This window comes from Acomys russatus, chromosome 6 (assembly GCF_903995435.1).
Source record: "Acomys russatus chromosome 6, mAcoRus1.1, whole genome shotgun sequence".
Classification (NCBI taxonomy): domain Eukaryota; kingdom Metazoa; phylum Chordata; class Mammalia; order Rodentia; family Muridae; genus Acomys; species Acomys russatus.
Window position 1 is genome coordinate 78,906,351 of NC_067142.1, and position 25,410 is coordinate 78,931,760.

Below are 25,410 nucleotides of genomic sequence, written 5' to 3' on the forward strand. Positions count from 1 at the left end.
GATGCCATGTGATCTGCTAATTGCTGGAGGCTTCCAAATCTAAATTGGTGTGGGAGCCCAGCTGCCAAGGACACCAGCCTTCCACTCTCCCTCTGCCTGCCCGAGCCACACTCCTGAGAATTTCCAAGGAGAACCCTGCTTCTCTGGAGGCAGGTCAGCAGTTTATGCTGTTAAAAGTTAATTCACCTGGACCCTGATCTAATCCTTGTGTGAAGAAAGAAGATTCCTACTGCCATCTTTGATTTCTTTATGCTAGTCGAACACATCATCATCATCATCATGATAATAATAATAATAATAATAATAATAATAATAATAATAATAATAATAATAATAATAATAAAGCCTATGGAAATTTAAGTTTTCCTGGCTTTCCAGTGTTTGATTTTTATCCAGACAACTCTCTAACAAGCCAGAAGGTGATGAGAGGACATATAATGAACCCTAAAATTTTTTTAAAGTCCCATTTACTTACACCAGGTGTAATGATTCATGCCTCTAATCTCAAAAATGAGGAGGGTGAGACAGGGGAATTGCCGATTTGAGGCCAGCCTGGGCTACATGGCAAGACTCTATCTCAAAATATCTAGGAGGTTTATTATGAAGAACGAGCTGGAGAGGGGGCTCAGTTGCTAGAGTATCTGCACAGCATGTGTGAGGTCCTGGAGTTGAATCCCAGCACCGCATAAACCTGAGCACGGTGGTGCACACCTCCATCCCTGGCAGCTGAGAGATGGAGCAGGCCAATCAGGAGTCCAAGCTCCTCCTCCAATATGTGGTGAGTTCTAATCAATTAATTAACTAACTGTAAAGCTTGACTATTAATTCACATGATGCAGTAAAGCAAAGACTTGCTGAAGAGATCACTCAGTGGTCAAGAGCACTTGCTGGTCTTGTGAGGACCTGAGTCTGGTCCCAGCACCCACATCAGTTGATTCACGACTGCCTGTAATTCCAACTCCCAGGGATCTGACGCCCTCTTCTGGCCATCACCAGTACTCACATGCGTGTGCCCATAGCAGCATATGTACACATAAATTAAAATAAAATAAATATTTTTAAAATAGATACTTTGATTAACCAAGCTTTCCTACACACATAAATATATGCTGTTTTTTTTTTTTCTAAATAACTGGCTCAGTCTCCCCACAACTCAAAAAAAAAAGCCATCTGCTTCCCGGGTTCTGTCATCACAGATGTCCTTCCTGAACTAAACCACGACCTGGGCCTGGGCTTCCTGCTAGGAAGTGTGGCTAGTTTGACACGTGTCTCAGAAGAGCCTCGGCACATATTTTATTTTCCAGTCTAAAGCCAGAGCATGTTAGCCACACAACAAACAAAACACTGATACGCCTGTGGGCGAACGCTCACCTGTCAGTCTAAAGACAGGACTGAAGCCATGGAAAAGAAACAGACTAAAATGGAAGGAAACACTCCCTTCCCAAGATGAGTACAATGTTCATGGAGGTGTGTCTTGTTTGTGTGCATGTGCGACTGTGTGTGCACACCTTGCAGGTGGGGCTGCACATACATACATGTATGTCTGTAGAGGCCAGAGGTTTATATCTGGAGTCCTTTTGATCATACTTACCTCATTCCTTGAGACATTGCTCCTCACTAAACCTGAGCCCACAGATTCAAGTAGACCAGAAAGCTCCAGAGACCCTCCTGTCTCTACTGTCCCAATGTTGGCATTGTAGATATGTTCTGTCTCGCCCAGCTTTTACACATCTTCTGGGGCATTGAAATTATATACTCGTGTTTGCACACTGAGCCCCCTCTCCCAAGCAAGTGATATGTCTTCTTAAATGGGGAAAGAGAAAAAAAACTAGAGCATTTGAGTAGAGAGTAGCCTGGTGTGTCCATTGTCACTTAGGACCAGCAATGCGTGGGCAGAAGTTTCTCCAAAGTTGACTGTTCTTCCAAGGGCATTTACTCTATCATACGGAAGCCCTAACTTTCCCCTCCTTCAACCCTAGTGACTTCCTCATAGGGATCCACTGTATGTCTTTACAGGGGACATAGTTGCCTCATCTGAAAGCCACACCTGACTTAGTGCACCCAATCTGTTGACATTGTAACCGAAATGTGATGTACCTAGGCTGTTCTTCTAGCCTCACAATCAGAGGCTAAAGGCTCAGTGGCTAAAAGTACTTGTTACTCATCCAGAGAACTCAGGTTGAGTCACAAGCACTCGCATCAGGCAGTTCACAACCTCCTTTAACTCCAGCTCCAAAGGATCAAATGCCTTCTTCAGGCCTGAGGGCATTCAAACACACGTCAGGCACTTGACTGTATATGTGTGAGTGCACACACACATACACACACACACACACACACACACACACAATATATATGATAGAGAGATACATACATACATACATACATACATACATACATGATAGGATAAGAGAGATAGAGAGGATAGGATAAGAGAGATAGATGATAGAAAGATAGGTGATAGATAGATAGATAGATAGATAGATAGATAGATAGATAGATCTTAAGAAAAAGTCCCTCACAATAGAGTTACTAAAAATATATTATAATGTTTTAAGTCAGTTTACAGTTTTCTGTTGGGCTCCAGTCAAAGCTATCCTTGGATGGATGCAGCCAACAGGCAGTGAGTTGGACAAACTTGAAATAGCAACGCTTGTCACTTATATATCCCAAGATACAGTGATCCCAGGCTCCAGGTCAATAAAGATCTGTAACACAAACATTTTTCCTTCTTTCCCTTCCCTGTGGTGTCTGACATCCTCTGCTTGTGCTGTTGCTGCTGCTTACTTTATTTTTATGACTTGTTGCTCCTGTGATGCTTAATATTTATTGTCAATTTGACAAGATCTAGAATCACCTAGGGGACGTGGAGGTTTTGGGTTGAGTTGAGGTGGGAAGAGCCTCCACTCTGTGTGGGTATCCACACACCAATGGGCTGCGGTCCCAGACCACATAAAGAGGAGGAAGCGAGCCACACAGCAGCAGCCACCTCTCTCTGCTGCCTCAAGCATTGGCCGCATGCCTTCCCAACTGTGACCCTCAAATTGTGAGCCAAAATAAGCCCTTCCTTTCTTCCTTCCTTCCTTCATTCATTCATTCATTCCTTAAGTGGCTTTTTCACAACAATGAACAGAGGATGCAATGTATCCACAGAGCCCCACAAAGCCAGCTCTTTGGGGATAGCAGTAGCCAAGTCCAATCAGGGGACATGGCGAGGGTGGTGTCCCCAAAGCCTACCATGTTCTCCATCATTTCTAAGTCATACGCTTAATGCTTTCTCTTCCTGTTTCTTGCCCAAGTTGTCCCTCACTTCCTGCTGCCTTCACAGTTTCACATGCCTGGCTTGAAGATCCACAGTGGCAAGAAATCCAGCAACCAAGAAACTCATATAAGCCCATTTCATCCCAAATGCAGGCCTCTTCTGAAGTAGTCCAGGCAAGGTGGGTGGCTTCTAGGGCCTGCTGATCTGTTTCCAAAGATGCGAGCCAGATCACAGGGGTGCCCTCACTATAACTCTAAAGAAGACGGTGCTTGCCTTCAGAGGCTCTTATCTAACTCTCCTAGGTATGTTTTCTCACGTTCAGCATCCACTCTGCATCACCTCTATCTCTGCCCACCCCTTGCTCCCTTCAGTTCAGGGTGTTCTCCACCACCCCTGGATACACAGCAGGCCACCAGGCCCTCTGCTTCCCAAACAAAGAAAGTGCATCCAAATTTCTGAACTCTCAGAAATCTTTGACTTTATAACAGTGTTGAAGAGTCATATATAGCTCAAAAGGAGAAAATAAGAAATCCAAAAAGTTCAAAGGTGGATACTTTTTCATAATTCATATCTGACCCTTTTTGTGGGGTTTTCTGTTTTGTTTTATTGTTTTGGTTTGAAATAGGGTTTTGTTATGTTCTGTTTTCATTTTTGTTTTCAGTTTGTTTGTTTGTAGACAGACTGACCTGGAACTCCTGATCCTTGCCCCTCAGGTGTGCATCACCATGACAGCCTATCCTTGGATATTTACACCACTCTGTTTTAGGGAAGGCTTTTGAGAAATCCTGTGTTAGGGAAACTTGCTAACCCTTATTTTGTTCAGTGCATTGGACCAGATCCTTCTTGTGAAACATCATCTAGCAAAGGCAAACACGATCACTATTGTAGATGTTGATGACCGTTGTGGCCAACCTTCTCTCTTGTCCCTTCTGCTCCCACCTTCCCCATCCCATGGCTCGTTCCACAGGCCTCAGACAGATAACTGACCTAATCCAACACACGACATGAGCTTTGGGTTGTCTGCTTCCTGTTCATTTCCACGACATGAGCTTTGGGTTGTCTGCTTCCTGTTTCCTCATTTTATAATTGAGGAAGCATTTCCCATAGGTGTCCGTTGGAGATTTGAGCCCAGGTCTCTAATAACTTCTTTGATGCTAACAATTTTGTCAATAAAGGTTTCATATGCTTCCCCTTCCAGAGTAGTTTACATCCCAAAGTCAAAGAGGACAAAAAAAAAAAGTTAATCCCAGAAAAATAAAATTAATCATCACCAACAGGAATCATGGAGGATGTGGAAGATGCCAGGGGAGAGAGAATGTAGGGAGATTGCTCTTCTCTGTGTCCCAGATCTCATTCAGGCCTCCCTGAGAATGCAAGGAGAGCACTTCCTGATTGGGCAAAGGAAACTCCCATCATCCTCCATGATATGCAAATGGATCCCTATTTGCTATAAGTACAAGCTGCCCGCATATATATTGGAGGACGCTGGTTTGTGTAGTTCACGTCCTCTACCCTATATCAGGAGCTTAATTTTGGCTTTATTCTAATGAGGTTGAGAAAGAAAACACCACCATACACCACACACAAGGCATACACATCCATGTGGTGCTACTGTAGCATGCTCAGTGGGACACCTCTCAACACTAGGTTACTTACTACACATTTTCTGAAGATAATAATCATTTTTAAATGGTACTTATTTTTCCATCTGTAGCTCCTCCCCAATGGCCAGCCCTCAAAAAAAAAAAATCAGAATTTGTGGATTTCAATAGAAAGGATTACGTGGGTACCACCCTTAAGTATAAATGCTTCTTCTGTGATGATAATCCAGTCGGGGATTCATCAGTGGAATTTCTCCCCAACCTGTTCATCTCCTTAGGCTCCCATCCCGCTCTGTTTTTACTTCTCCATCACCTCTGTTTGTTTAAGAGGGTGACACTCCTGATACGCTGTTTACACTGTAGCTTTCACTGGGGCTTATTAAACTCATCGTTACTTCATATAAGCTGTAGATATGTGGCAAGGGCCAGTTAGTGCTGACAGTAAGTAACAGACAAGCTGTCAGAGGGTAACATGTTTATATATTCCACCGAATGCCTGGTGGATTTTGTCCCTGTAAAACTATCACAGATGATGAAGCCACTATCAGATAAGTGACTATAATAAATGACCACAATTAGGTCTCTGGTTGATGAGAACACGCGGTGGTCTCTGCAGCCTAGCTGAGACGAATCCCAGGCTAGGGTGGGATGAAAAGAATTAAAGCAACAGAAGTCAAATGTACATGAGAGTGGTCCAGTAGAAAAACACTGGTCTCAAATAAGAATTAAGAAATGGTTTCCTCTCCACTCCCTCTTCCCTTCCCCTTCTTCTGTCTCAAAAAGTGTAAGGGGAAAAAAAAAGATTGAATTCAGATACTTTTAAAATGCAAAAGCTTTTGGAATGAATGCCTCCAAGTCTACCCTCACCCTCCTGACATCCATGGAAGGGAAGCCTACGGCAAGACCATGGCACCATGAGCCTGTGAGCATCTCCAGGACGAACGTCTACAGGAGCCATTGCACACCTTGCAACCATTACTTTAAGGGTCTTTATTTACACCAATCCCACTCTCTATATGGGACAGTGAAATAATAGCACAGATTTGACGCGCTCGGAAGCAATAGTCTCTAGAAGGCATCTATTTGCTTCTGTGGAATAGTCATTTACATGCATAACTTAAGAATGTGCTGAAAGAAGGTATGCACAGCCCCTTCAGAGACCTTAAAAGATGATATGAACAAAGCAGGCCATGAGTGGCAGGCATGCACGCTCTCTGTGCACCGCAGAATTACTCCTCATCCAGTGACAACTATTTTGTTTATGTCATGTCAGACTGGCCTGCCCTACCATCTCCCAATCTCCTCTCCTGCAATGGTCCCCATTTGCTCTCCTGCTACCTTCCAGTACCTTGCCCATCCTCCTTGCCTCCTTTGTGTCATTGCAACAACTTTACATTTTACCTAGAGAAGAAGTACACCTTGGAAAAGGGATGGTTGGTGGGAAGGGTTCCATTTGCATGTGCCTGCATATTCCCTAGTAACAGTTTGAGGGGAAATTACCCTCCCTGCGTGATAGAGTGATTGCTCCAAGGAATAAGTGCCTGGGAGCGGGGGTTGGGGTGATGGATGAGGTCTCTGTATATCCCTGTTGTCAGAGACCTCATAAACCCAGGAAAGCTGCCCAGGCATCAGTCTGTTTACCTTTTCACGACTTTAAAGGTGATTTATTTGACCTTTGGAAATGGCACCCATACTTCTTGCAGAAAACAGCATACCCTTCAGCATAAATGTAGCTGTCAGGATGGCAAGGGCTCCAGTTGACAGTACTTTATCACTGCTCTCCAGTTCTAATCAGAATGGGGAGTGTCTGCTGGCCCCTCACTACAAACATATTTGAAGGACATTGTCTAAATACCCAGAGATAAGTGTGTGTTTATGTACTGAGAGAACGTATAGTTTCCATAACGATTTCCAAAACTATTTATAAATGCCTGGATAGTAGGTAAACAAGAAGGTTCAGGTAGAGTGAAAAGGCTTGGTTTGGGAGATAAGATCTGAGCTCTACACTGATTGGTTGGGTTAGATAATACTATAATTTAGCAACTTATGGCTGAGAACTCAGGAGCCAACCAACTTGCATGGGGTAGCTGGCTGCTCTGCTTACTTGCCATTTCATTTTGGTCAAAATGCCTAAACCCTCTGTGCCTTGGTACCATGCCTGTAAATGGACATGATAATGGTATTTCATACTGTTGACGTGGCCAGTCAATGAACTAAAACAGATAGATTTCTTAAACTCAAACTTAGCATACAGGAAAAATAGTCTTATCATCTGAAAAGGGAAGAAAAAATATATATATATATATATTATATTGATGAACACTAGACAATGCATAGAAAAAGCCCCTGGTCTTGTATGGCCTTCCATGCCCATGCTAATCAGCCAGGAAGCTGATGTTAGTTCCCCCAGGTCTCTGTGACTCACTAGCTTTTCATAATGTTTTTTAAAATAAATTTTCCATATAATATATTCTAATTATGGTTTCCCCTTCTTCACCTCCTCTTAGATCACCACCTCCCCACCCATCCATCTCCGTGCCTTTTACTCTTTTTCCTTAGAACAGGACATTTTAAATCTTTAAAAGAATAAAAAGCATAACAAACACACACACATGCACAAAACAAAAACCAAACTGGAATCCATGATATGCAAACAAAATATGAGTGAGATCCTTTTTTTTTAGATTCCCAAACAAAGCAATATGGGGGTGGGGGGAACCTCCAAAGCTATTATTGAGTTTGTTTTGTGTTTGCCATCTACTGATGGGCATGGGGCCTTCCCTTAAGTTTTATTTATATACCTAGTGAGATTCCACTGGAGGACCTAATTCTTCCATGAAAGTAGTTGTCAGTTGGATAGCATCTCTGTTATGGTTGGAAGCTTGTATCTACTTCTCCCTCTCAGAGCTGGGACCTCATCTGGTTTGGACCTGTGCAGGCCCTGTGCATGCTGCCACAGTCTCTGTTGGTTCATATGTGCAGCAGCCCTGCTGTGTCTAGCAGGCCTGGTTTCTTCAGTGTTCTCCATCCCAACCCCCACCCCACCCCTTACACACGCACACACACGCACACAGGCACACACCATGCTCACATATGCTCATGCACAAAACTGAAGATCATAGTCCCAAACACCTCCTATAGTGTTCTAACTAAACTGCTATCATTTTAGGATGTTATTTGTGGATTGGTGAGTAAGAGATGAAAGACTAACCAACGCGTCTTTCAGTTTGTGCAGGGTGCTTCCCCGCAGTTCCCCTTCAGTGCAGTCAACCAGCAGAGGAATAGTTTCCAGGCCAGCTCATAGCAGTGACTCCCAGGGTTTGGCTACCAAGGACAGAGGCTAAGAAAAAGGCCAGAGAGGCTGGACTGGGGGAATCGCATTACCAAGTGTGCTCTTGGCTTTACTGCTTGGAGACATCAGACGATATTTTGATATCAATAAAATTTCTATTTTAAAACATGTGATATTGTTTTATAACTCAATCCATCCACAGAAAATTGAGCCACTACAAAGACACTCCATTCTGTGAAAATGGAACTGGGTTTATTTCCACTGATGACTTTGTACGCTTTCCCAACGCAAGCCGGTAGGAGAGGGTAGGGATACGTGAGTATTATGGGGGCATGGGCATTGGGACCACTTGCATCTTGTGAGCTTGGGAGGAGGCCCATATGACATGATGATTTCCTGGAAAGTCCTGGTGGCCCTACGGCTGTTACAAACCCAAGATGCGTTTTTGTCCTTTCTATAAGAGTTATATTTTATTCATTCATTTGTCTGTTTTTACCTATTTATTTGTGTGTGTGCATGTGCGTGTGCCACAGCACGTGTGTGGAGATCAGAGTACAAGTATCAGGAGACAGTTCTTTTCTTCCATGTGGGTCCCAAGGATCGAACTCGGGTCATTAGGCTTAGCAGCAAGCACCCTTACCCACTGAGCTTTATCACCAGCCCCCAAGACCCACTTAATTAATATGGTCTAGAAATCCACACTCATGGATATAGGGGATCAGCCTTCAGAGAACCAGAACACAAGTCTGTGACACTGTCCCTCAGACACTGAGGTAACGGGTATAGCAAGTGGCCAGTTTCCTATGAAGGCATCTGGTACATCCTTTGTGTCTTTATTTTACATATGAAAAGCAAACTGGACGTCAAAAATAAAATGACTTTTAAAGGTCCCAAGTTCCTCAGAACATAGTGCTATGCACATTCTATCTAAACTTCTATGGCTTTAGAATGCTATTTATGGCTTTATGAGCGGGAGACAAAATAATTGAACTGAGTCAGAGGCCATCCATTCTGGGAGCAGACTCGCTTGAGACTTCCCAATTCTACACTTCCCATGGCCCCAGCCTCCCAGTCCCCTCTCAGAGGCTTTGCATCCTTGAGTGCTGACTGCACACCTGCCCAACGCAGAGCCTGAACAGAGGAGGGCTCTGGAGCTGCCCACCAGGCTCTATGATGACAGCCCATAATTTATTTGCCACCACCTTTCTCTTCAGGACGTGACGACTGCGTGTGCTCGAAGGGGATGGATGAAGGCTCATTAATCTTCCCCCTGGTGGGGAGGAGACTGATGGTAATTTAATCTAAATGGATGGGTGAGGCAGGTAGAAAAGACCACAAGGTACAAATGACAAGATTATTAACTGCGCCCACAGCCTGCTGTTTACAAAGCTGCCTCCGTGCGTGGAAGCAAGTTAGGTCAACGTGGACTAAGTTCAAGCACGTTTACGTGCTTGAGGGGGTTTCTGCCAGAAGGGGGTGATGGCATGGCTCCACGTTTCCAGGGAGAAAGCAGAGAGCTTCTGTGGTTAGAAGAGGAACTGGCGCTGTAACCAGCTTAGCCAGCAGGCTAAAGTTCAAAAGGTCAGGGCAAACTAAGAAATGCTTCTCTTCCACATCCACAAAAAGGAAACGGTTGAACTTAATCACTGAGGTCTCCCTTTGAGTCTTACCCTTCCCAACCCACCTCCCACTCCAGCAAAGTCAACTGTCCACCTGTGCAGCTTGTTTGTAAAGGCTGAATGGGTTACAGCTCGGTGCTTTGAGGGGAACAAACTCTTCTGCCTCACCAATCTGAGGTGGAGGCAGAAGACTGGGTACCCACCTCGCACTCTATAGGAACTTCTGGGGTACCCACCCACTCCCCCAGGAAACGAGATGTCACCATGTACAAGGTGAGAACCCGCCATCCCTGGTCGCCAGCATCCTGCAAGGACACTCTTGGTGGGACCTACGTACCTGCGTGAGAAATTCCAGCACTGCTGCCAGTGAGCTATCTCAGCAAGAAAATCATGTGCCTCGCAAGGCTGATGACCTGAGTTCAGTCCCTGGAATCCATGCAAAAGAGTCCAATTTGGAGGCGAGCGTATATAATCCTAGCTCTCCTAGAGTGGGACAGACCAGAGAACCACCTGGAAATTCTCCTAACCCTATAGATAAAAATATGCAGCAGAGAGAGACAGGAAGACATGAGAGACTCTGCCACAGAACAAGGTGAAAGGAGAAAACCAAAGCCCAAAAGTTACCTTCTGACCCTCACAGGGGAACTATGGCATGTACATGCATGCACACGCGCGTGCACACACACACACACACACACACACACAGATACACACAAATAAAGTAAAATTTGAAAATTTCTAACAGTGGAAAGTGTTATTCCCAAGCACAGACCACAGTAAGAAAAGAAAGCCGCTTGTGTCCCAACTCCTGGCCAGGTTCAGGACTCATAGACAAAAATGTAATAAGGATCCTCCGTGTGCTTTTGGTGGCCTTTTGGTGGCCTGCCTGCCTCATGCCAAAAGGGTTCTCACTCCAGCCCTGTGGTCCATCCCCATGCCCACACTGACCAGGAAAACTTTTTAACTAGGGAATCTTATACACCATCCTAAACATGAACAAGGTTTATGATAAAAAACTAAAAGGTATCTGTGTTTGATGCCTTGAGTTCTGAAAGGCGTTCTTTCATCTGTCGATGGGACAGAGCAAATACTAACATCTCCAGGTTACAATAGCAAAACCAGAGACTGGCAAGGGGACTAAAAAGGGTTGTGTTCCTTCCAAGGTCCCAGGAAGCAGGACAGACACTAGAATCTCTCCCTAAAGACTCTCTTTCCTACCATGTGTATCTAGGCAAACCCATGTCACGTGATAACAGACCTACAACAGACCTTCTCAAAGCCACTGATCAGCCAGGGAGATATTTCAGTCAGCAAATGTTAGCCTTGCACCTGTGAAAATCTAGTGAAATCCTCAGAGCTCACCTAAAGAGGCTGAGCATGGCCAGGCAAGATCATAATCACCATACTGGGAAGACAGATGGATCCCTGAGGCACACTGGCCAGCCAGACTACCAAATTCACAAGTTCCAGGTCAGTGAGAGAACCAGTCTCAAAAAAGTAAAGTGAGTCCGAAGATTGACACCTAAGGTTGGTTTCTGACCTTTACATAAATACACATGCATACAGAAACACAAACACACAGACACACACACAGAAATGCACACATACAAATACACATATGCATATATACACATACAGATACAAACACACAGAGATACATACAGATACACACACATACAGATACAAACACACACAGATATAGGACACAGATACACACAGAGAAATTTACTAAAATTAAAAGTTACAGATCCTTTTCCCTTATTCACGAAACCAGAATTTTTCTCAGAGTGAGTCAGAAATGCTTCCATCTCTGGAAATGGGCCCAGTCTCTGATCCAAGGATAGGTGTGTGACTCATTTCTGACCTAGGAGATGAAAGAGATGTCTGCTAAGTAGTTTCCAGGAAGATTTTCCTCCGTGATAAAAGGACACACCATAAGAGAAAGCGCTGTTGCCCTGCATTGCCCATACCCCTTGCTTTTAACATTGTGTGTGTGTCTTTGTGTGTGTGTGTGTGTGTGTGTGTGTGTGTGTGTGTGTGTGCCTGTGTGTGTCTGTGTGTGTGGTGGTTTGAATAGGTTTGGCCCCGATAGACTCCTGTGTTTGAATATTTGGCCCACAGGTACTATTAGGAGGTGTGGCCTTGTTGGAGGAAGTGCATCACTTTGGGGGTGGGCTTTGAGGTTTCCTATGCTTAAGCTCCACTCAGTGCAGAAGAATGCCTCCTCTTGGCTGCCTTCAGAAGACAGTCTTCTCCTGACTGCCTTCGGATGAAGGTGTAGAACTCTGGGCTCCTCCAGCGCCATGTCTGCCTGCATGCTGCCATGTTTCCCACTATGAGGATAATGGACTACACCTCTGAAATTGTAAGCCAGCCCCAATTAAATGTTTCCCATTTCTAAGAGTTGCCTTGGTCGTGGTGTCTCTTCACAGCCATGGAAACCCTAACTAAGGCAGTATGTGTGTGTGTGTGTGTGTGTGTGTGTGTGTGTGTGTCAGAAGATGTGATCACTGGAGCAAACAAAGATTTTCTGCGACAATGAAAGGGAGTGGCTAGAACAAACAGCACAGGCGAGCGCCTTGTAATCTTTAAGCTTCTGAATTAGTCCCTGTGACTGACGACCAATGGACTTACAGGCAGGACCAGCTATACAATAGGATGCTGAAGCACAAGTCATTCAAGATGATATGCTTCCCCAGGCACTGAAGGACCCGAGGGAAGGCACCATGCTTACTTATCTGCAAGTCCATTCTGGGACTTAGTCCAGAAGAGGCCCCTGAATAAATATTTGCTGAGAGCTGAGGGTATAGTGCCATAGCAAAGGACTTGCCTAGCATACAAAGGGCCTGGATTCATCCCCTGTCCCAAATAATAAAAAATGTTTAGAGTAAACAAAGGAAGAGAAAAAAATATATACTCCTAACAGATAGAATTTGAGGGGTTGGAGAGATGGATCAGAGGTTAAGAGCACTGGCTGCCCTTTCAGTCATCCTGAGTTCAAGTCCCAGCAACCACATGGTGGCTCACAACCATCTATAATGAGATCTGGTGCCCTCTCCTGGCAGGCAGGCAAGATGTTACATACATAATAAATAAATAAATCTTAATAAAATAAAAAGAATGGTCAATAGTCCAAATAGTATGATCATTAAAAAAAAAAAAAAAAAAAGCTGGAGTGATGGTTCAAAGGTTAAGAGCACTGACTGCTCTTTCAGAGGCCCTGAGTTCAGTTCCCAGCAACCACATATTAGCTCACAACCATCTATAATGTGATCTGATGCCCTCTTCTGGCCTGCACTTGTATATGCAAGCAGAGAACTGTATACATAATAATAAATGAATAAATCTTTGTTTTAAAAAAAATATAAGCTTGATGTGAATGTTTCAAAAGAAGGAGAGTGAAATTGAGGGTTTGTCCTTGTTGATCTGTAACTTGCCACTAGGTTCTGCAGTCCTATTATCTTATTTCCGATACATGTTATAGACCTTGCTGACAACGGTTATTTCTCATAAGGTTGTTTCAACAGGTGATACATGTTGGCAGTAAAGGTATCTTCCTGGTTACAAAAAACACAATCACTTAAAAGTGGTGTCTGAAATGAGGATTGCAAGGTGCTAACAAGATCAAACGAGCACTGATGTCCAGGCAATGAGCATGTGCTGGACAACCCACGAAAGATGGGGCCAGACTGCCCACCCTGGTGCACGACTCTAGACTTCACTGGCCCCTCATTCTACTAGAGTTCCAGAGCTGTGTTTTACTTTCTAGACTGTTCTGGTTTATTGCAGATCGTAGTTGAGGAATCATGGACAGAGCTACGAGCACGCTGGCTTCAACACAGCCCAGGCACCAGGTTGGGCAGCTCTTTCTGCTCATCCTGAGGAAGCAGCATTTCTCCGAGTGCCTGGTCCTTACTACACTAGAATACCTCATGGTGCTGGAGATGAAACCCAGAACCTTACACACACCAAGAGCACTGCTGCTGAGCTAGTCTCCAGCAGTCACATTGGGTTTTGATGGCAGAACAAGCAGGCCGGAAGCAAGGAGTCCATGGTTCTGAGGTTTACAGAGAAGTTCACAGAGGAGTTTTGAGGTCCACAGAGAAGAGGGACATGAAACAGCCCCCTAACCCCACAACATCCTCTGCATAGGAATCTTAGAAAAACCACCAGGGAGGGTGGGGGACAAAGGAGAACAGCCTGTTAAAGTTAAATTAAATTAGGTGGAGGGGAGTGCAGGGGTCTGGGGTGACAGGGCTGGATGAAAGAAGGGAAAGCGATAGGGTGGAGGATGTCTCTGGCATAAGCTGGAGACCCACAATGGGTAGGTTCCTGGGAGGATATGAGGGTGACTCTAGCTAAGACTCCTAGCAGAGGGGGAGGTGGAGACTGGAGTGGCCACCTTCTAGCCAGGCAGGACTTCCAGTGGAGGGAGAAAGGTGCCAGCACACCCACAAAACCTTCCACCAAAGGTTTACCCTGCCTATGCAGTATGCTGGGATAAGGACAGAGCAGAGACTTTGGACCTACCCCATGGGAGAAAGCCAATCCCTGACACTATTAACTCTGCCATGTTTGCAGACAGGAGCCTAGCATGAGAGGCTCCATCCAGCCACAGCCAGACATTGGTCATAAAGTCTTGTGGAAGAGTTGAGGGAAGGATAGAGGGACCTGACCCTGAGGGGACAAGAACTCCTCCACAAGAAGACCAACAGTCAACTCACTGAGGACCATGGGGACTCATAGAGACTGAACCATCAACCAAAGAGCATGCATGGACTGGACCTAAGTCCCCTGTATATGTGTAGCTGATGGGCAGCTCAGTCTTCATGGGGGATCTCCTAACAACTGGAGTAGGGCTTGTCTCTGACATGGACTCTGTTGCCTGCTTTTGGGTCACTTCCCCCTGGCTGGGCTGCCTTGTTGGGCCTCAGGGGAAGAGGATGCACTTGGTCCTGGTGCAATTTGATGTGCCCTGGAGAGGGTCAGTAGGGCATGTTGGTAAGGGGGAAGGGACTCTCTTTCTCTGAGGAGAAGGGGAGGGGGTTGGTGAAAGAGGGTGGAAGAGTAGGACCAGGAGGAGAGGAAGGAGGGGCTGTGATAGGGATGTAGAGTGAATAGATAAATAAATTTAAATACATAAATATTTTAATTAAATTTTTAAAAATGAGAGGCCTATAGAAATGGCTCAGTGGTTAAAGACACTTGCTTTTCTTGAAGAGGACCTAAGTTCAGTTCCCAGCATCTTCATGGAGGCTTACAACCAACCTCAACTCCAGTTTTAAAAGATCTGGCCTCTATGGGCACCAGGCACGCATACACAGCATGTATATATTCATATAGGCAAACACTCATACACAGAGAATAAAAAGTAACAAGTCTTTTTTAGAATGAGGAGAATATATCAGCTCAAAGATGAAGAAAGGAGGCTAGCAATGTGGCTAAGCCTGTAAGAGAGCCTGCTGCAAGCCTTAGAGCCTGAGCTCTATCCCCAGGGCCCACGTAGTAGATAGACAGAATCAATCAGCTCTGAAGCAAGAGAACCAAATTGTTGTCCTTTGACCTCCACACACTTTGGTAAACATGCACACACGCACACACACGCACACACACACACACACACACGGGGGGGGGGGGGCATTTAAAACTTTTTAATTAACTCAAGGGAAAAAAAAATCTACTGAGCATTCAGTCAACACAAAAATAGAGAAACTACTGGTGACAAAGACATTCAAACTAAGATGACGAAGCTGGAGGGAGCTCAGGGAGGGGCAGAGGGGGTGCAGGGGAGGGCCTGGGAATAGTCCTCAGCACCACCACAGGGAGAACTAAAGTGAGGCTTCCTTTGGGCTTGCTAGCACTGGGACTACACACAGCTGGAAGAAACTATCTGGAGGGAAGGGGTGTAATGGGCACCCCCTTTCACATCTGTGGAGATGGGGAGCTCCAAATAGAGCACCTCACACTGTAGCAGCCGGAAGGAGCAAACAGATGTGTGGACAAGAGGCTTTGTCCTCTTCCTTCTCCATCACTTCCAGGTCTGCAGCCTACAGAGGGGCTCCCACAGCCTGTGTGTCTTCTCCCCTAAACAGTCCTCTCTGCAGGTCCTCACCCAGCAATCAGCTTCACTAACCTCCTGAGTCCTTCTTGGCCCCATCAAGTTGACAGTCAACATAAGTCCCTGTGAGAAAAAAACAACTCACAGAAACACAACAAAACCTTTGACCCAGCGGCGCATTCTGTAAAACTAACTCTAAGGCCACACTTTTTTTTTTCTTTTTTAATTTATTATTATTAATTTATTCCTGCCACATCCCAATGGTTATCCCATCCCCTGTGTCCCCCCACTCCTCCCTCCCCCCTCCCCCCACTCCCCTCCCCCATGACTGTTCCCGAGGGGGATTACCTCCCCCTGTACACGCCCACAGGGCATCAGGTCTCCTCTCAGCAACCTGCCGTCCCTTCTCCGAGTGCCACCAGGTCTCCCCCCCCCCCCCCCCCCCCGCCCAGGGGACATGGCCACACTTTTTAAGAGGAGCACAAAGATGTATCTGTAAATGTGCCTGTTCCAACATTACATAGGAGAACTGAAAAACAAATTAACCAAGACAGGCATGGTGGCTCACAGTTATTGTCTCAGCATTTAGGGATTTCACAGAAGTGAGAAGATTGTGAGGTCTAGGCCAGCCTGGCCTGTGGAGTGTGGACCCGTCTGAGAAAACTAGTGGCTAGAGGTACAGCCCAGTGATAAGGCATCTGTTTGCGATATCCAAGGCCCTGGGTTTCATCCCTAACATTCCAATTAAAAGAAAAAAATATCAGAGGAGTTACCCTAACAGCATGTTGCCAATGGCAGCTCATCTGTCTGTCTAGTGATTTTTATAGGACAAATCTTCCAGCGGATGCCCCCCTGTGGTGGGTGTAAGGCAGCAACACAGACAAGGCAGGAAATAATTCAAACATGTTACTGTAATGTAAACTCCACCCTGCAGGTTTTAAATGTTCCCATCAGGACGTGCTTTTGTAAGCAAAGCCAACTATTTTGTGTCTGAAAAGGACAGTCAGACTCTCTCTCTCTCTCTCTCTCTCTCTCTCTCTCTCTCTCTCTCTCTCTCTCTCTCTCTCTCTCTCTCTCTCTGCTGAATGTCATAAGCCTAGTGGCGTAAGAGGACTTCCGGTCAAGTTACAGGATTGGCACACACCCACATACTCCTCCCAGAGAATTGCTATCAAGTCATAGTCTTCCGCTGAAAACATGACTCAGTCAGTAAAAAGCACTTGCTGTGAAAGCTTGACAACCTGTGTTCAAGCCTCATATTAAAAAAGCCAGATATAGCAGGGAAGGCTTTGTGAATAAAGGTACTTGCTGCCAAGTTTGATGACCTGAGTTTATTCCCAGGATACACATGTTGGAAGGAGGGAAATTATCTGAGCTCCACATGTACATGACGATACTTCTCTACACACAGATAAATACATGTGTACATATATAAATGCTGTAATCCCAGCATTCCTACTTTAAGATAAGAGATGGCAGAATCACCTGAAACACAGAGGCTTGCTAGCTGGGCGTAACCAAAGCAACAAAGACAAAAAGGACCCTGCTTCACTGAGGGGGAAGAGGAAAAGTTGTCCTCTGATTTCCACATAAGTCCATGGCATGTGTACATACAACTCACAAACATCATATATAAAATAATAAAGTCAGTAATAATAACAAGTTTAAAATTCATAGTCTCAATGCATTGTTGATAACTTTTCTGGACAAATCTTATTCATAAAACTGATTTAAAAAAATATATTTTAGATCTCCAATGCAATGCCTTGTGCAGATACTGTGGCATAACCTTACAAGAACCCTCAGAGAAAGAAGGTGTGGTGTCAGAAGTCTTTAATCCCAGCACTGGGAGGCTGAGATAGGAGGAATGTGGCTTTGAGGCCAGCCTGGGCTATGTAGCAAAGCCACCTTCTCTCAAAAGAAAGAGTGAAAAGAAGGAGGGAGGGAGGCAGGAAGGAGAAAAGAAAAAGAAAGGAAGGAAGAGAAGAAAAAAGGAAGGGGGGACAGAGTGAGGGAGGAACAGAGAGAGTAAGGAACAGGAGAAAGAGAAGAGGAACCATGTGGCTTCACTGACATGCCTGCTCTTTGTGCCCTGGGAACTAGGGGCCCGCACAGCCCCAAGCCCTAGCTTTGTAGTCTCTGAAGAACCTCTGTGCTCTCTCACTCTCTCTGAAGGACAGAGAGCTTTCTGCTGCCCCGCCGGCCCCCTGCTCTCACAAGCACTTTCTGTATCTTTCCTAAGAGAGCAGCAAGAGTCTGGGCTGAGGAAGGCAAGATCCGAGTCTTGTGGAGAAGTTAGGTCAAGAGGGAAGTTGTTGCTCAGCCAGAACTGCCAAATTAGCCTCCAGTGTTCCATCACCTAGAAGCGTTCCCCTTTAACACTGTGCCAAGAACCAGCCAGGGGGACCTGAAACCCCAGCTATTTCATGCTCAATATTTCTTCTCTGATGTCTTATTGCAGAACGGCCTAACCACTTTTGAGAGAAAATAAAACACGTCATAATACACATCTACTAGTGACGAAAAGGCCTAGCGCAAGCCCCAAGCTTTATTCAGACTTCACAGGCAACCTAAAACCCCCGTTTTATCCACCTAGTCATTCGTGTTCCCCACCTCTGAGGCCTAGCATGGATGCTGTCTCCCTCAGGCTACCCCTGTCCTGCCTGCTTCCCCACAGCCCAAGCAGAAGCCATGGGGTTTGGTGTCTCTGGCACATGCGTTCATCCATGGCCTCCGCCTCACGGCACTCACCGACAGTGTCATTGTCTGCTCTCTGTTCCTGCCTCTGCTCCACTGTGGAGAGGCCCTTGAGAGCAAAGACCTGGCTCTTGGCATGGAGTCAGTGAAGTGCTATAACGTGGCAGTTGATCTGCCTTGGTCCTCTCAGAAGTCTCAAAGAATAAAATCCAGAGAACTGCCACTCAGCAAAAGACAGAGACAAAATTGGGATGACAGACTCCCCTGCAAGATGGAGGACATAGCTACAAAGGTATGCATGCATGTTCACATAGCCTCCCTGTTTGAAGAAGGACCACAAGTTTGAGGAAGTCTTCACAGGAGAAATAATGTGTTCATGAAAACAAAGTAAAACAAACTGGGTGAGGAAAACCCATGTCAAATATCCACATAATTATCTCTAAAGAAGACATGAGCTCTGTTAGGCTATGCATGAGTCTTCTGATGACTCAAGTATGGCAAACCCTGAACAGGGTGGTGCCTGGTGGTGCCCTGCCCCCATATTTGTTGAATGAGCTGAATGGAAGCCACTCAAAGTAACCAGCCAGGTTATAAAGGAGGGTTCAGACAACCTTTATGCCAGAGTCCCACATGGGAGAGGAGGGAAGAGGTATGCCTTTAGAAATATCCAGATACTAGACTAGCTAGCGCTGTAACCTGTCTCCCAGCTCCCAAGCCACTAGGAGAAAAAAAAATAATTTCCCCCTCAAAGTAAATCAATATGGAAAATTATCCAAAAATAGAAATGATGGGGAACTTGTAAGTTGGAAAATATAGATAAAATACAGAATGCACAATGCTTAAAATGTCAATTTTTTTCTTCTAAAAGCTTTATGGTATGGATTTTCAATACTTTTATTGAAATGGGGGCTGGAGAGATGACTCAGTGGTTAAGAGTGCCACCTGCTCTTCCAAAGGTCCTCAGTTCAATTCCCAGCAACCATATGGTGGCTCACAACCATCTATAATACGATCTGATGCCCTCTTCTGGCTTGCAGGTGTACATGCAGACAGAACATTATATTTATAATAATAAATAAATAAATATTTTTTAAAAGAAAGAAAGAAAATATTGAAATAGGGTTTTTACCATACTCAGCTTCCTCAACCGTAAAATGAAAACACTGACATTTGTGTGTCCATTTGCTTCTGTTGCTGTGATAAGATACTCTCACAAAAATAGCTTCAGGACAAAGCATTTATTTGACCTGCAGGTTTTAGTCTGTCATCAAAGACCTCATGAAGCCAAAGCAGGAAAGTGCACCCTGGCTTGCTCCTTCTTAGCTAGCTTTTTTTATACATCCCAAGCCCATCTGCTCAGGAGTTTACCACCCACAGTGAGCTAGGCCCTTCTATGTCAATTACCAGTCAAGAAAATGCCTCACAGACACACCCATAGGCCAATGCCAACCTGAAGGAGAGAATTCCTCTATGGGCAGAGGGGTCCTTCTTCCCAGTTGTGTCAAGTTGACAACTGATGCTATGACATCTGTCTCCTATAGGTGATGGCTGATGACTAATCCAGCTGCTGTGCCAAGATACCTAAAGAAAACCCACCTCGGGAGGCAGAGGCAGGCGGATCGCTGTGAGTTCGAGGCCTGGTCTACAAACTGAGTTCAGGATGGCCAAGGCTACACAGAGAGACCCTGTCTCGAAAAACCAAAAAAAGAAAAAAAAAAGAAAACCCACCTCTTTCCTTGCGTTTCCTTCCTCTGTGATCGACTCAGAATGCATAATCAGAGCTTGGGGAAACTACCACCACCATCTCGTGTACAGGGCTCACAAATGCCTAAGTGGCCATTGAGGTAAAAATACAGCCTCAGCTGCGGAGAGCATAAAATCAAAATCAGCAGTGACTGAAAGCCCCAGACATAAACCACATCCACCTGGCCGGGAGGTGGGTGGAGACTCACGGTGATGGGTACAGCGCATCAAGACAAACCTCCTGTATGAAGTGCATCTCAATGAGCAAGACAAAGATAAGGGGTGTGCTCTTACTTACTAGAGGGGAGGGAGAGTTGGGGGGAGGGGAGATATCAGGGTACCGACAAAGAAAGGTCTTGAAAAATCTCAACAATAATGTCAGCTGCAAGCTTTAGCCCATTCTAACAATGAGCACTCCCTCTAATTGTCCAGCCTCAGAAAGGGTCGAAATAATATCTCCTTGGGCACATGAGTCATGGGATGGAGGGTTGTGTAGACCATCTTGACAGCCCACTCAATACCTAAAGGGGTACCATGCATCACTGTTGAGCCAACTTCCTCTTCCCATCTAGGAGAGATCTGATGTGATCGTTCCCAGGTCTCTATCTGTACCCACTCCTTACTCTACATTCTCAGATGTGCCACAGCCTCTTTCTTCCATCCCTTTGAAGATGCTTCTCCTTCTTCTTGGAAAGCATTGTATAGATCCTAAGTAAGTCATGACATCCTCCAATAGGCCTTCTCTGTCACCCACCATGATACCTGATGACTCCCTCAAGCCCCTAGCATGTGCTGGCAAATTACAGCATGACTTCCTGCCCCATACCTGCCTCAATGTCTGGCAAGGTCCCCTAAGGTCACACAAATTATCAATTTTTGTCTCCTAGAGACCACATGTAGTCAATATGTATGAATGGTCTATAACATCATCAAGCCAATGGAATACCCCAAATCCTAGTCCAAATAGTTTTAAGTCTATAAATGAAGGAACTTAAAAGAGGAGGGTCAAAGAAGTGTCTGTCTTAGCTCTAATATGTCTTCATTCTTAGCCAGGCCATTTGTTGAACACTGTGCTATCTGGTAGGGTGTGGCCCTGAGCTAACCTTGGCAAGTACATCTGTGCCTCCTCTGAAATTATAGAGCCCCTAGATGCCGCACACACCACGGCCCACTCTGAGCGTGCTACTGTGTGGTGGACAGCCTCCACAGCTCAACTGGGCGCTTCAATCAGCAGACCAAGATAGCACCCAATTATGTCATAAGCTCACTAACTTAAAATGAAAGGGACAACTCACTGGTTCTCTAACAAAAAGAAGAGCAAGAGAGAGAGAGAAAGGCAGGAACGACTAACTGCATTCTGATCATCAGGTCAGACTACAGATGCCCATTGGGACACCCAACATAACCCAGGAATACAAAAGAAGAAACACAGGCAGCTTGAGGAGGGAGTACCCAGCAACACAGGGCCTGTCAGTATAGCACTTCTAGAACAAGATATAGAGCAGCATAAGACTCCTCCAAAGCAGAATATTAGCATGAATCCTTTTTGATGAATCTCTGGAAACATGAAGGAAGAAGAAGAAGAAGAAGAAGAAGAAGAAGAAGAGGAGGAGGAGGAGGGAGAAGGAAGAGGAGAGAAGGAAGAGGAGAATAAGAACAAGAAGAATGAGAAGGAGAAGGAGAAGAACGAGAAGGAGAAGAAGGAGAAGAAGGAGGAGAAGAAGGAGAAGGAGGAGAAGGAGGAGAAGGAGGAGAAGGAGGAGAAGGAGGAGAAGGAGGAGAAGGAGGAGAAGGAGGAGAAGGAGGAGAAGGAGGAGAAGGAGGAGAAGGAGGAGAAGGAGGAGAAGGAGGAGAAGGAGGAGAAGGAGGAGGAGAAGGAGAAGGAGAAGGAGAAGGAGAAGGAGAAGGAGAAGGAGAAGGAGAAGGAGAAGGAGAAGAAGAAGAAGAAGAAGAAGAAGAAGAGAGACGAAGAAGAAGAGAGAAAGAAGAAGAAGAAGAAGAAGAAGAAGAAGAAGAAGAAGAAGAAGAAGAAGAAGAAGAAGAAGAAGAAGAAGAAGAAGAAGGAAGAAATAATCAAGATAATCAAGATTTCCCTCAGGCTCTACCCACCCACTTCTGTCTGCATCATAAAAGAGAATTCTATGTCCCCACCTGTGATGGCACCTTCCAGAGTCTGTTCTGAAATTTCTGAGAGGTGTCACCAAGAGGAGCACAGACTTGGCAGCATCCCGGAAGTGGACTTCAAAAACCAAGCTTGTTTTGAATAGCAATAGTTGGCTCCTTAAAGGCAACAATGTGAACTCATTCATGATGTACTGCTCAGAGGGACAAACTTTCCCAACCCAGTTTGACCAAAGTAGCCCATACCTGCCGGGAGATGTTCCAAACTGTTAGATCCTTAGCATATCATTGTCAGATCTATAGTTCCTGACATGTGTACATCCATACATGGTGGATTTGGCTAGGGCTTGTCCCTATGACAGAATTCAGTCCTCTGGTGTCCCCCCTCACTTGTCTCCATCCTTTGCCACCTCCAGGTCACAGTTCTAGATACTACCTTCAAAAGTAAACCATGGCCATGTGAGTCCATGCATATAGGCTCTGCTGCATAGCCTACTTATGATATAATGACTCTTGCCCCATAAACACGGCTCTAGCCAAGCCTGATTCCCACTCTATCAATTCCACCTGAGTCATTTATCAACAAGATGGCTGATTTCCAATGTCTGTGTAAGCAGGGGAATATTTCATGAAGACATCTGACACTGTCCTTGGAAGGGCGAATGACAGCACTATGAATACCTCTGACTAACACTTAAAGGTAGCCTGGCTACTCTGAATTGTTCCCCCCATGGAACAACTCCAGGTAAATCCAGCTGGCTCCCACTGTAGGGACCTCTACCATCTCAACCCATTCATCAGCAATCCCATCTGGCCCAGTTCACGGTGTTCTGTGTGTCTATGGTTCTGTTGTGTCTGCCTGGCTCCTTCAACTGTTCTTGGCCTCTACGCCAAGTCTAATCCAGGCCTGTCATCTTTCCCAGTGATGGACTTGGGACAGCTGTTGCTTCTTCCTCGATGGTAGGGTGGCTGCCAGGATGCCTGAGGGGCCCACCGTCATAATTTCCATGCTTCAAGAGAAATCTACATGCGCATGATCTTTCCCTGAAACTGTAGGAGAGGGCTATGCCCCTCTGCCTTTCACACCAAATTGATTTAATGTCTTTCTAAAGAGCTCTGAGCTCATCTCCATGCCTGCTCAACTTCAAACGGCCAGCACTCTCATTAACCTAATTGCCTGGCTTTAAGTAACTTGCTTAAATTACCAATTAATGGATGACAATCTGGGTCCAAACAAGGCATTTTTAAAGCTTTCCCACTTAAAAAAAAAAAAAAAGAAATCACTTTCAACCATGACAGATGAGTCTCTCCCTGTAGAGGATTATTACAATAATTAGAGTCGATATGCTTTAAGCCCTGAAGCATTTCTAAAAGAAAGGTACAAGTGACAAATTCCTGCAGACTGTGGGATCCTTCTCCTGTGATGGCATTTTTTTGAGAGGCATGCCATTCAATCCAGCTACACTGAATCATAAAGGCAGTTAAGTGTCAGTTCTGTAGAACATTTGTCCTTGGAGGGAAAACGTCCCTCAGGAAAAAGAATACTATCAGAAGCCCCTGTTGGCTACATTAAAACTAATAAAACTCCTGATGATAAATTCCTCCTCAATGAGGAGTCCCCGCCGCGCTGCGGCTGCAGCCTTTAGTCACAGGGAATGGAGGGACGGAGGCTGAATTATTGGCTAGACTTGTTTTATTGGTTTGGCTTTGGGTGGGGGTGGGAGCGGTGGTTATATGGGAGATTTTTTTTCATGTTTCACTTCCCACCTCCCTCAAGAAGCAGCTGGTTTTGTCCTTAGTTTCAAATGTCAATAAAATAGTAAGTCTGAGCCATCATTAGAAGGCAAGAATCTGGACATGGGTATTTCCCAAAACACCTGAGGTCAATCTTTTGCTAGGAAAAGACACTCAAGACGCAACTAAAGAGAATGCTGGAGGAGGAATGGAGAGCTGCAGGCCTGGCTGATGGGTGGTCATGGGGACCGAGAAAGATGGATACCTGTTAGAAAGTGGCAGAAAGGAAGAAAAGAGGAGGCATTGTGGGCTGCTGGAGCTGCAGCCCAGGAGACTCACTCACCTACTGAGCCAGGTTCCTGTCTCAAACATGATCCAAGCGTGGTTTTAATCGTCACTGTGGCGATGACAGGTAAGCTGCTCAAGTTATCAAAATTCCAATGCAAGTCTCAAGAACAGCATGGGGCAGCTGAAGACCAGACTGGGCTGGAGGGGAGGCGTGTGAGACTGCCTGGAACTGCAACTTTCTCGTGGAGAGCCGAGTTGCTGGTGATTGCTGCACTGCTTAGGGTATCCACTCACTCTTTGGTCCCTTTCAAGTCAGCGGAACAGCCCTTCCCGACTCTTGGCTAGACCACTGAGGGTAATAAAGAAAAATCCAAGGCCTGGACTGAACCGGGTCTCCGTGGCTCATCCCATCTCCTTTTAACTAGAAGAACGGACTGACACCTAAGAATGCATGACTGCCCTGTGCAAGTATAGCCCAGGACCTGGCCTTGAGAAGCACTGCTGACCTCAAGGGCAGCAATCATGCTCAGCGCTTAGCAGTAGCTAGCTGCTACCGGTGTCCCACACCTCTCTGCTCTTTTCTACCTTACACAGTAGAATGACTTCAATGGGCCTCACCTTCATCCACAGTTGAGATTCTAGCTGGTGAGTGAAACAGGAAATCAGCATATTTCTCCCTCTTCTCTCTGCGCTGACAGTTGGGAGCTACTACAGCCCCATACTTTGAATGGGAAGCCAAGTAAAAGTCCCCAAAGATAAGCAGTTCGTTGTCCTCCTTTGCTCTCCGTTGCTGTGATAAACACTGACCAAAAATGGCATGGGGAAGGAAGGGTTTGCTTGCTTACGTTACAGGTCACAGTCCATCTTTAAGGAAAGGAAGGTCAGACACTCAAGCAGGAACCCGGAGTCAGGAACTGAAACACAGCCCCGGGAGAACGCTGCGGGTCTTCCCCGCTAGCCGGTCTGCTGTCTTCTTTATATAAGTGAAGCCCACC